Source organism: Macaca mulatta, chromosome 10, assembly GCF_049350105.2.
Source record: "Macaca mulatta isolate MMU2019108-1 chromosome 10, T2T-MMU8v2.0, whole genome shotgun sequence".
In the NCBI taxonomy this organism is placed as follows: domain Eukaryota; kingdom Metazoa; phylum Chordata; class Mammalia; order Primates; family Cercopithecidae; genus Macaca; species Macaca mulatta.
The window spans coordinates 48,144,181-48,156,489 of NC_133415.1; positions in this window are offsets into that span (position 1 = coordinate 48,144,181).

Here is a 12,309-nt window from a genome sequence, read left to right on the forward strand (position 1 = left end):
TCAGATTCCGCAGAAATAAGGCTAGCAAAGAGTTCCACGAAATACAGATGTAACTCTGTGAGATGAATTAACAGAACACTAAGCAGATTCTCAGAAAGCTTGTTTACAGATTTCATCTGACGATATATCCTTTTTCGCCATGCCCTCTATGGGCTTCCAAATATCACTATGCCAATTCCACAAGAACTGTCTTAGCGAAATGCTTCTTGTGGGGGATGCTGTAACTCTGTGAGAAGATTTTCGCGAACAAAAAGAAGTTTCTCAGAAAACTTCTTTCTCTTTGTTATCGGAGGATATTTCCTTTGGCCCTATGGTCTTCAAAGGGATCCGAAATATCTGCTCTCAGATTCCACAGAAATAACACTAGCAAAGAGATTCACGAAATACATATGTAACTCTGTGAGATGAACTAACAGAACACTGAGCAGTTTCTGAGAAAGCTTCTTTCCAGATTTCATCTGAGGATATTTCCTTTTTCACAATAGCCATCTAGGGGCTTCCAATTATCACTTTGCCTTTTCCACAAGAACTGTCTTAACGAAAGGCTTCTTGAGGGGAAAGCTGTAAGTCTGTGAGATGATTTCACAGAACACAAAGAGGTTTCTCAGAAATCTTCTTTCCCTTTGTTATCGGAGGATATTTCCTTTGGTCCTATAGTCTTCAAAGGGATCCGAAATATCTGTTCTCAGATTCCACAGAAATAAGGCTAGCAAAGAGATCCACGAAATACAGATGTAACTCTGTGAGATGAATTAACAGAATAGTAAGCAGTTTCTCAGAAATCTTCTTTCCACATTTCATCTGAGGATATTTCCCTTTTAACCGTAGCCCTCTAAGGGCTTCCAAATATCACATTAACAATTCCACAAGAACTGTCTTATCGAAAGGCTTCTTGAGGGGGAAGATGGAACTCTGTGAGATGATTTCAGAAAACCAAAGAAGTTTCTCAGAAAGCTTCTTTCTCTTTGTTATTAGAGGATATTTCCTTTGGCCCTATAGTCTTCAAAGGGATCCGAAATATCTGTTCTCAGATTCCACAGAAATAAGGCTAGCAAAGAGATCCATGAAATACAGATGTAACTCTGTGATATGAATTAATAGAACACTGAGCAGTTCCTCAGAAAGCTTCTTTCCAGATTTCATCTGAGGATATTTCCTTTTTCACTATAGCCCTCTAAGGGCTTCCATATAACACTTTGCCAATTCCAAAGAAGAGTCTTAGCGAAAGGCTTTTTGAGGGGAAAGCTGTAACTCTGTGAGATGATTGCACAGAACACAAAGAAGTTTCCCAGAAATCTTCTTCCGCTTTCTTATCTGATGAAATTTCCTTTGGCCCTATAGTCTTCAAAGGGATCCGAACTATCTGTTCTCAGATTCCACAGAAATAAGGCTAGTAAGGAGATCCACGAAATACAGATGTAACTCTGTGAGATGAATTAACAGAACACTAAGCAGTTTCTCAGAAAGCTTCTTTCCAGATTTCATCTGAGGATATTTCATTTTTCAACATAGCCCTCTATGGGCTTCCATATATCACTTTGCCAATTCCACAAGAACTGTCTTATCGAAAGGTTTCTTGTGGGGGAAGCTGTAACTCTGGGAGATGATTCCAGAGAACACAAAGGAGTTTCTCAGAAAGCTTCTTTCTCTTTGTTATCGGAGGATATTTCCTTTGGCCCTATGGTCTTCAAAGGGCTCCAAAATATCTGCTCTCAGATTCCACAGAAAGAAGGCTAGCAAAGAGATCCACGAAATACAGATGTAACTCTGTGAGATGAATTAACAGAACACTGAGCAGTTACTCAGAAATCTTTCTTCCAGATTTCATATGAGGATATTTCCTTTTTCACCATAGCCCTCTAAGTGCTTCCAAATAACACTTTGCCAATTCCACAAGAAGTGTCTTAGCGAAAGGCTTCTTGAGGGGAAAGCTGTAACTCCGTGAGATGATTTCACAGAACACAAAGAAGTTTCCCAGAAATCTTCTTTCTCTTTCTTACCTGATGATATTTCCTTTGGCCCTATAGTCTTCAAAGGGATCCGAAGTATCTGTTCTCAGATTCCACAGAAATAAGGCTAGCAAAGAGATCCACGAAATACAGACGTAACTCTGTGAGATGAATTAACAGAACACTCAGCAGTTTCTCAGATAGCTTCGTTCCAAATTTCATCTGAGGATATTTGCTTTTTCACCATAGCCATCTAGGGCCTTCCAAATATCACTTTGCCGATTCCACAAGAACTGTCTTAACGAAAGGCTTCTGGAGTGGAAAGCTGTACCCCTGGGAGATGATATCACAGAACACAAAGAAGTTTCTCAGAAAGCTTCTTTCTGTTTGTTATCGGAGGATATTTCCTTTGGCCCTATAGTCTTCCAAGGGATCGGAAATATCTGTGCTCAGATTCCACAGAAATAAGGCTAGCGAAGAGATCCTTGAAATACAGATGTAACTCTGTGAGATGAATTAACAGAACACTAAGCAGTTTCTCAGAAAGCTTCTTTCCAGATTTCATCTGTGGATATTTCCCTTTTCACCGTAGCCCTCTATGGTTTTCCAAAAATCTCTTTAAAAATTCCACAAGAACTGTCTTATCGAAAGGCTTCTGGTGGGGGAAGCTGTAACTCTGTGATTTGATCTCAGAGAACACAAAGTAGTTTCTCAGAAAGCTTCTTTCTCTTTGTTATCGGAGGATATTTCCTTTGGCCCTATGGTCTTCAAAGGGATCCGAAATATCTGCTCTCAGATTCCGCAGAAATAAGGCTAGCAAAGAGATTCACGAAATACAGATGTAACTCTGTGAGATGAATTAAGAGAACACTCAGCAGTTTCTCAGAATGCTTCTTTCCAGATTTCATCTGAGGATATTTCCTTTTTCACCATAGACTCTATGGGCTTCCAAATATCACTATGCCAATTCCACAAGAACTGTCGTAGCGAAAGTCTTCTTGAGCGCAATGCTGTAACTCTGTGAGATGATTTCAGAGAACACAGAGAAGTTTCACAGAAAGCTTCTTTCTCTTTGTTATCGGAGGATATTTCCTGTGGCTCTATAGTTTTCAAAGGGATCCGAAATATCTGTTCTCAGATTCCACAGAAATAAGGCTAACAAAGTGATCCACCAAATACAGATGTAACTCTGTGAGATGAATGAACAGAACACTAAGCAGTTTCTCAGAAAGCTTCTTTCCAGATTTCATCTTAGGATATATCCTTTTTCAATATTGCCCTCTAAGGGCTTCCAAATATCACTTTGCCAATTCCACAAGAACTGTTTTAGCGAATGGCTTCTTGAGGGGAAAGCTGTAATTCTCTGAGATGATTTCACAGAACACAAAGAAGTTTCTCAAAAAGCTTCTTTCTCTTTGTTATCGGAGGATATATCGTTTGGCCGTATAATCTTCAAAGGGATCCGAAATATCTGTTCTCAGATTCCACAGAAATAAAGTTAGCAAAGAGATCCATGAAAAAGAGATGTAACTCTGTTAGATGAATTAACAGAACACTAAGTAGTTTCTCAGAAAGCTTCTTTCCAGATTTCATCTGAGGATATATCCTTTTTCAACATAGCCATCTATGGTCTTCCAAATATCACTTTGCCAATTCCACAAGAAGTGTCTTAGCGAAAGGCTTCTTGAGGGGAAAGCTGTAACTGTGAGTTGATTTCACAGAACACAAAGAAGTTTCTAAGAACGCTTCTTTCTCTTTGTAATCGGTGGATATTTCCTGTGGCTCTATAGTTTTCAAAGGGAGCCGAAATATCTGTTCTCAGATTCCACAGACATAAGACTAGCAAAGACATCCACGAAATACAGATTTAACTCTGTGAGATGAATTAACAGAACACTAAGCAGTTTCTCAGAAAGCTTCTTTCCAGATTTCATCTGAGGATATTTTCCTTTTTCACCATAGCCCTCTATGGGCTTCCAAATATCACTTTGCCAATTACACAAGAACTGTCTTAGCGAAAGACTTCTTGAGGGGAAAGCTGTAACTCTGTGCGTTGATTTCACAGAACTCAAAGAAGTTTCTCAGAAAGCTTCTTTCTCTTTTTTATAGGAGGATATTTACTTTGGCCCGATAGTCTTCAAAGGGATCAGAAATATCTGTTCTCGGATTCCACAGAAATGAGGCTAGCAAAGAGATCCACGAAATACAGATGTAACTCTGTGAAATGAATTAACAGAACACTAAGCAGTTTCTCAGAAAGCTTCTTTCCAGATTACATCTGAGGATATTTCCTTTTTCACCATAGCCCTCTATGGGCTTCCAAATATCACTTTGCCAATTCCACGAGAAGTGTCTTAGCGAAAGGCTTCTTGAGGGGAAAGCTGTAAGTGTGAGTTGATTTCACAGAACACAAAGAAGTTTCTCAGAAAGCTTCTTTCTCTTTGTAATCGGAGGATATTTCCTTTGGCCCTATAGTCTTCAAAGGAATCCGAAATATCTGTTCTCAGATTCCACAGAAATAAGGCTAGCAAAGAGATCCACGAAATAGAGATGTAACTCTGTGAGATGAATTAACAGAACACCAAGCAGTTTCTCAGGAAGCTTCTTTTCAGATTTCATCTGAGGATATTTCCTTTTTCACCATAGCCCTCTATGGACTTCCAAATATCACTTTGCCAATTCCACAAGAACTGTCTTAGCGAAAGTCTTCTTGAGGGGAAAGCTGTAACTCCGTGATATGATTTCACAGAACACAAAGGAGTTTCTCAGAAAGCTTCTTTCTCTTTGTTATCGGAGGATATTTCCTTTGGCCCTATAGTCTTCAAAGGGATCCCAAATATCTGTTGTCAGATTCCACAGAAATAAGGCTAGCAAAGAGATCCACGAAATACAGATGTAACTCTGTGAGATGAATTAACAGAACACCAAGCAGTTTTTCAGAAAGCTTCTTTCCAGATTTCATCTGAGGATATTTCCTTTTTCAAAATAGCCCTCTGTGGGCTTCCAAATATCACTTTGCCAATTCCACAAGAACTGTCTTAGTGAAAGGCTTCTTGAGGGGAAAGCTGTAACTGTGGGTTGATTCACAAAACACAAAGAAGTTTCTCAGCAAGCTTCTGTGTCTTTGTAATCGGAGGATATTTCCTTTGGCCTATAGTCTTCAAAGGGATCCGAAATATCTCTTCTCAGATTCCACAGAAATAAGGCTAGCAAAGAGATCCACGAAATACAGATGCAACTCTGTGAGATGAATTAACAGAACACCAAGCAGTTTCTAAGAAAGCTTCTTTCCAGATTTCATCTGAGGATATTTCCTTTTTCACCGTTGCCGTCTATCGGCTTCCAAATATCATTTTGCCAATTCCACAAGAACTGTCTTAGCGAAAGGCTTCTTGAGGGGAAAGCTGTAGCTCTGTGAGATGATTTCACAGAACGCAAAGAAGTTTCTCAGAAAGCTTCCTTCTCTTTGTTATCGGAGGATATTTCCTTTGGCCCTATATTCTTCAAAGGGATCCGAAATATGTGTTCTCAGATTCCACAGAAATAAGGCTAGCAAAGTGATCCAAGAAATAGAGATGTATCTCTGTGAGATGAATTAACAGAACACTAAGAAGATTCTCAGAAAGCTTCTTTCCAGATTTCATCTGAGGATATTTCCTTTTTCACCATAGCCCTCTAAGGGCGTCCAAATATCCCTTTGCCAATTCCACAGGAAGTGTCTCAGCGAAAGGCTTCTTGAGGGGAAAGCTGTAACTCTGTGAGATGATTTCACAGAACACAAAGGAGTTTCTCGGAAATCTTCTTTCTCTTTGTTATCGGAGGATATTTCCTTTGGCCCTATAGTCTTCAAAGGGATCCGAAATATCTGTTCTCAGATTCCACAGAAATAAGGCTAGCAAAGAGATCCACGAAATACAGATGTAACTCTGTGAGATGAATTAACAGAACACCAAGCAGTTTCTCAGAAAGCTTCTTTCCAGATTTCATCTGAGGATAATTCCTTTTTCAAAATAGCCCTCTATGGGCTTCCAAATATCACTTTGCCAATTCCACAAGAACTGTCTTAGCGAAAGGCTTCTTGAGGGGAAAGCTGTAACTCTGTGAGATGATTTCAAAGAATGCAAAGAAGTTTCTCAGAAAGCTTCCTACTCTTTGTTATCGGAGGATATTTCCTTTGGCCCTATAGTCTTCAAAGGGATCCGAAATATGGGTTCTCAGATTCCACAGAAATAAGGCTAGTAAAGAGATCCAAGAAACAGAGATGTAACTCTGTGAGATGAATTAACAGAACACTAAGCAGTTTCTCAGAAAGCTTCTTTCCAGATTTCATCTGAGGATATTTCCTTTTTCACCGTAACCCTCTATGGGCTTCCAAATATCGCTTTGCCAATTCCACAGGAACTGTCTTAGTGAAAGGCTACTTGAGGGGTAAGCTGTAACTCTGTGAGTTAATTTCACAGAACACAAAGGAGTTTCTCAGAAATCTTCTTTCTCTTTGTTATCGGAGGATATTTCCTTTGGCCCTATAGTCTTCAAAGGGATCTGGAATATCTGTTCTCAGATTCTACAGAAATAAGGCTAGCAAAGAGATACACGAAATACAGATGTAACTCTGTGAGATGAATTAACAGAACACCAAGCAGTTTTTCAGAAAGCTTCTTTCCAGATTTCATCTGAGGATATTTCGTTTTTCACAATAGCCCTCTGAGGGCTTCCAAATATCACTTTGCCAATTCCACAAGAACTGTCTTAGTGAAAGGCTTCTTGAGGGGAAAGCTGTAACTGTGAGTTGATTTCACAGAACACAAAGAAGTTTCTCAGAAAGATTCTTTCTCTTTGTTATCGGAGGATATTTCCTTTGGCCCTATAGTCTACAAAGGGATCAGAAATATCTTTTCTCAGATTCCACAGATATAAGGCTAGCAAAGAGATCCACGAAAGACAGATGTAACTCTGTGAAATGAATTAACAGAACACTAAGCCGTTTCTCAGAAAGCTTCTTCCCAGATTACATCTGAGGATATTTCCTTTTTCACCATAGACCTCTATGGGCTTCCAAATATCACTTTGCCAATTCCACAAGAACTGTCCTAGCGAAAGGCTTCTTGAGGGGAAAGCTGTAACTGTGAGTTGATTCACAAAACACAAAGAAGTTTCTCAGCAAGCTTCTGTCTCTTTTTAATCGGAGGATATTTCCTTTGGCCCTATAGTCTTCAAAGGGATCCGAAATATCTCTTCTCAGATTCCTCAGAAATAAGGCTAGCAAAGAGATCCACGAAATACAGATGCAACTCTGTGAGATGAATTAACAGAACACCAAGCAGTTTCTCAGAAAGCTTCTTTCCAGATTTCATCTGAGGATATTTCCTCTTTCACCATAGCCGTCTAAGGGCTTCCAAATATCACTTTGCCAATTCCACAAGAACTGTCTTAGCGAAAGGCTGCTTGAGGGGAAAGCTGTAACTCTGTGAGATGATTTCAGAGAATGAAAAGAAGTTTCTCAGAAAGCTTCCTTCTCTTTGTTATCGGAAGATATTTCCTTTGGCCCTATATTCTTCAAAGGGATCCGAAATATGTGTTCTCAGATTCCACAGAAATAAGGCTAGCAAAGAGATCCAAGAAATAGAGATGTATCTCTGTGAGATGAATTAACAGAACACTAAGCAGTTTCTCAGAAAGCTTCTTTCCAGATTTCATCTAGGGTATTTCCTTTTTCACCATAGCCCTCTATGGGCGTCCAAATATCACTTTCCCAATTCCACAAGAAGTGTCTCAGCGAAAGGCTTCTTGAGGGGGAAGCTGTAACTCTGTGAGATGATTTCACAGAACACAAAGGAGTTTCTCAGAAATCTTCTCTCTCTTTGTTATCGGAGGATATTTCCTTTGGCCCTATAGTCTTCAAAGGGATCCAGAATATCTGTTCTCAGATTCTACAGAAATAAGGCTTGCAAAGATATCCACGAAATACAGATGTAACACTGTGAGATGAATTAACAGAACACCAAGCAGTTTCTCAGAAAGCTTCTTTCCAGATTTCATCTGAGGATATTTCCTTTTTCACCATAGCCCTCTATGGGCTTCCAAATATCACTTTGCCAATTCCACAAGAAGTGTCTTAGCCAAAGGCTTCTTAAGGGGAAAGCTGTAACTCTGTGAGATGATTTCACAGAACACAAAGAAGTTTCTCACAAAGCTTCTTTCTCTTTGTTTTCGGAGAATATTTCCTTTGGCCCTATAGTCTTCAAAGGGATCCAAAATATGGGTTCTCAGATACCACAGAAATAAGGTTAGTAAAGAGATCCAAGAAACAGAGATGTAACTCTGTGAGATGAATTAACAGAACACTAAGCAGTTTCTCAGAAAGCTTCTTTCCAGATTTCATCTAGGGTATTTCCTTTTTCACCATAGCCCTCCATGGGCGTCCAAATATCACTTTCCCAATTCCACAAGAAGTGTCTCAGCGTCAGGCTTCTTGAGGGGAAAGCTGTAACTCTGTGAGATGATTTCACAGAACACAAAGGAGTCTCTCAGAAATCTTCTTTCTCTTTGTTATCGGAGGATATTTCCTTTGGCCCTATAGTCTTCAAAGGGATCCGGAATATCTGTTCTCAGATTCTACAGAAATAAGGCTAGCAAAGAGATCCACGAAATACTGATGTAACTCTGTGAGATGAATTAACAGAACACCAAGCAGTTTCTCAGAAAGCCTCTTTCCAGATTTCAGCTGAGGATATTTCCTTTTTCACCTTAGCCCTCTATGGGCTTCCAAATATCACTTTGCCAATTCCAAAAAACTATCTTAGCGAAAGGCTTCTTGAGGGGAAAGCTGTAACTCTGTGAGATGATTTCACAGAACACAAAGAAGTTTCTCAGAAAGCTTCTTTCTCTTTGTTATCAGAGGATATTTCCTTTGGCCCTATAGTCTTCAAAGGGATCCGAAATATCTGTTCTCAGATTCCACAGAAATAAGGCTAGCAAAGAGATCCACGAAATACAGATGAAACTCTGTGAGATGAGTTAACAGAACACTAAGCAGTTTCACAGAAAGCTTCTTTCCAGATTTCATCTGAGGATATTTCCTTTTTCACCATAGCCCTCTATGGGCTTCGAAATATCACTTTGCCAATTCCACAAGAACTGTCTTAGCGAAAGGCTTCTTGAGGGTAAAGCTGTAACTCTGTGAGATGATTTCACAGAACACAAAGAAGTTTCCCACAAAGCTTCTTTCTCTTTGTTATCGGAGAGTATTTCCTTTGTCCCTATAGTCTTCAAAGGGATCCGAAATATCTGTTGTCAGATTTCACAGAAAAAAGGCTAGCAAAGAGATCCACGAAATACAGATGTAACTCTGTGAGATGAATTAACAGAACACTAAGCAGTTTCTCAGAAAGCTTCTTTCCAGATTTCATCTGTGGATATATCCTTTTTCACCATAGCCCTCTATGGGCTTCCAAATATCACTTTGCCAATTCCACAAGAAGTGTCTTAGCGAAAGTCTTCTTGAGGGGAAAGCTGTAACTCTGTGAGATGATTTCACAGAACACAAAGGAGTTTCTCAGAAAGCTTCTTTCTGTTTGTTATCGGAGGATATTTTCTTTGGCCCTATAGTCTTCAAAGGGATCCCAAATATCTGTTCTCAGATTCCACAGAAATAAGGCTAGCAAAGCGATCCACGAAATACAGATGTGACTCTGTGAGATAAATTAACAGAACACCAAGCAGTTTTTCAGAAAGCTTCTTTCCAGATTTCATCTGAGGATATTACCTTTTTCACCATAGCCCTCTAAGGGCGTCCAAATATCACTTTGCCAATTCCACAAGAAGTGTCTCAGCGAAAGGCTTCTTGAGGGGAAAGCTGTAACTCTGTGAGATGATTTCACAGAACACAAAGGAGTTTCTCGGAAATCTTCTTTCTCTTTGTTATCGGAGGATATTTCCTTTGGCCCTATAGTCTTCAAAGGGATCCGAAATATCTGTTTTGAGATTCCACAGAAATAAGGCTAGCAAAGAGATCCACGAAATACAGATGTAACTCTCTGAGATGAATTAACAGAACACTGAGCAGTTTCTCAAAAAGCTTCTTCCCAGATTTCATCTGAGGATATTTCCTTTTACACCATAGCCCTCTACGGGCTTCCAAATATCACGTTTCCAATTCCACAAGAACTGTCTCAACGAAAAGTTTGTAATTGGGAAAGCTGTAACTCTGTGAAATGATTTCACAGAACACAAAGAAGTGTCTCAGAAAGCTTCTTTCTCTTTGTTATCGGAGGATATTTCCTTTGGCCCTATATTCTTCAAAGGGATCGGAAATATCGCTTCTCAGATTCCACGTAAATAAGGCTAGCAAAGAGATCCACGAAATACAGATGTAACTCTGTGAGATGAATTAACAAAACACTAAGCAGTTTCTCAGAAAGCTTCTTTCCAGATTTCATCTGAGGATATTTCCTTTTTCACCCTAGCCCACTATGGGCTTCCAAATATCACTTTGCCAATTCCACAAGTACTGTCTTAGCGAAAGGCTTCAGAGGGGTAAGCTGTAACTCTCAGATGATTTCAGAGAACACAAAGAAATTTCTCAGAAAGTTTCTTTCTCTTTGTTATCGGAGGCTATTTCCTTTGGCCCTATATTCTTCAAAGTGATCCGAAATATCAGTTCTCAGATTCCACAGGAATAAGGCTAGCAAAGAGATCCACGAAATACAGATGTAACTCTCTGAGATGAATTTCGTACATCTGTACGAAATACAGATGTAACTCTCTGAGATGAATTTAAGCAGTTTCGCAGAAAGCTTCATTACAGGTTTCATCTGAATATATTTCCCTTTTCAACATAGCCCTCTATGGGCTTCCAAATATCACTTTGCCAATTCCACAAGAACTGCCTTAGCGCAAGGCTTCTTGAGGGGGAAGCTGTAACTCTGTGAGATGATTTCACAGAACACACAGAAGTTTTTCAGAAAGCTTCTTTCTCTTTGTTATCGGAGGATATTTACTTTGGCCCTGTAGTCTTCAAAGGGATCTGAAATATCTGTTCTCAGATTCCACAGAAATAAGGCTAGCAAAGAGGTCCACGAAATACAGATGTAACTCTGTGAGATGAATTAACAGAACACTAAGCAGTTTTTCTGAAAGCTTCTTTCCAGATTTCAACGGAGGATATTTCCTTTTTCACCATAGCCCTCTATGGCCTTCTAAATATCACTTTGCCAATTACACAAGAACTGTCTTAGCGAAAGGCTTATTGAGGGGAAAGCTGTAACTCTGTGAGATGATTTCACAGAACACAAAGAAGTTTCTCAGAAACCTTCTTTCTCTTTCTTATCGGAGGATATTTCCTTTGGCCCTATAGTCTTCAAAGGGATCCGAAATATCTGTTCTCAGATTCCACAGAAATAAGGCTAGCAAAGAGATCCACGAAATACAGCTGTAACTCTGTGAGATGAATTTACAGAACACTAAGCAGTTTCTCAGAAAGCTTCTATTCCGATTTCATCTGAGGATATTTCCTCTTTAACGATAGCCCTCTATTGGCTTCCAAATATCACTTTGCCAATTCCAAAAGATTTGTCGTAGCGAAAGGCTTCTTGAGCGGAAAGCTGTAACTCTGTGAGATTATTTCACGGAACTAAAGAAGTTTCTCAGAAAGCTTCTTTCTCTTTGTTATCAGAGGATATTTCCTTTGGCCCTATAATCTTCAAAGGGATCCGAAATATCTGTTCTCAGTTCCAGAGAAATATGGCTAGCAAAGAGATCCACGAAACACAGATGTAACTCTGTTAGATGAATTAACAGAACATATAGCAGTTTCTCAAACAGCTTCTTTCCAGAGTTCATCTGAGGATATTTCCCTTTTCACCATAGCCCTCTATGGTCTTCCAAATATCACTTTGCCAATTCCACAAGAGCTGTGTCAACGAAAGGCTTCTTAAGGGGAAAGCTGTAACTCTGTGAGAATTCTTCACAGAACAGAAAGAAGTTTCTCAGAAAGCTTCTTTCTCTATGTTATCGGAGGATAATTCCTTTGGCCCTATAGTCTTCAAAGGGATCCCAAATATCTGTTCTCAGATTCCACAGAAATAAGGCTAGCAAAGAGATCCACGAAATAAAGATGTAACTCTGTGAGATGAATTAACAGAACACAAATCAGTTTCTCAGAAAGCTTCCTTCCAGATTTCATCTGAGGATATTTCCTTTTTCACCATAGCCCTCTAAGGCCTTACAAATTACACTTTGCCAATTCCACAAGAAGTGTCTTAGCGAAAGGCTTCTTAAAGGGAAAGCTGTAACTCTGTGAGATGATTTCACAGAACACAAATAAGTTTCTCAGAAAGCTACTTTCTCTTTTTTATGGGAG